The sequence below is a fragment of the Solanum pennellii genome, chromosome 10 (genome assembly GCF_001406875.1).
Source record: "Solanum pennellii chromosome 10, SPENNV200".
Classification (NCBI taxonomy): Eukaryota; Viridiplantae; Streptophyta; class Magnoliopsida; order Solanales; family Solanaceae; genus Solanum; species Solanum pennellii.
Window position 1 is genome coordinate 72,792,553 of NC_028646.1, and position 501 is coordinate 72,793,053.

The window sequence follows — 501 nt, forward strand, 5'->3', positions numbered from 1 at the left end:
GTTTTATTAATGAGTTTAAGTCTTCCGCATTACTTTCTGTTGATATTATATTGAAATGTTAGTGTTTAGATTGGTTGGTTCGCTCACATAGGAGGGTAAGTGTGGGTGCCAGTCGCGGCTCGGTTTTGGGTCGTGACAGTAGTTTAGCCTATTTACAGGTTTATAGACGCCCATTGGCTAGAGAGGTTCAGACTTTGGCGAATGACCTTATGAGGCTGGAAGTACTAGAGAAAGGAGGACTTTTGGCCTGTGTGGAGGCAAGATCCTCTTTTCTTGACGATATTAAGGGAAAGCAGTTTGCTGATGAGAAGCTGAGCCGAATTCGAGATATGGTATTACGAGGGGATGCTAAAGAGGCAATAATTGATGAGGAAGGCGTTTTGAGAATTAAAGGGAGGGTATGTGTGCCCCGTGTTGATGATTTGATTCACACTATTCTTACAGAGGCTCATAGTTCAAGGTACTCTATACATCCTGGTGCAACCAAAATGTATCGCGACC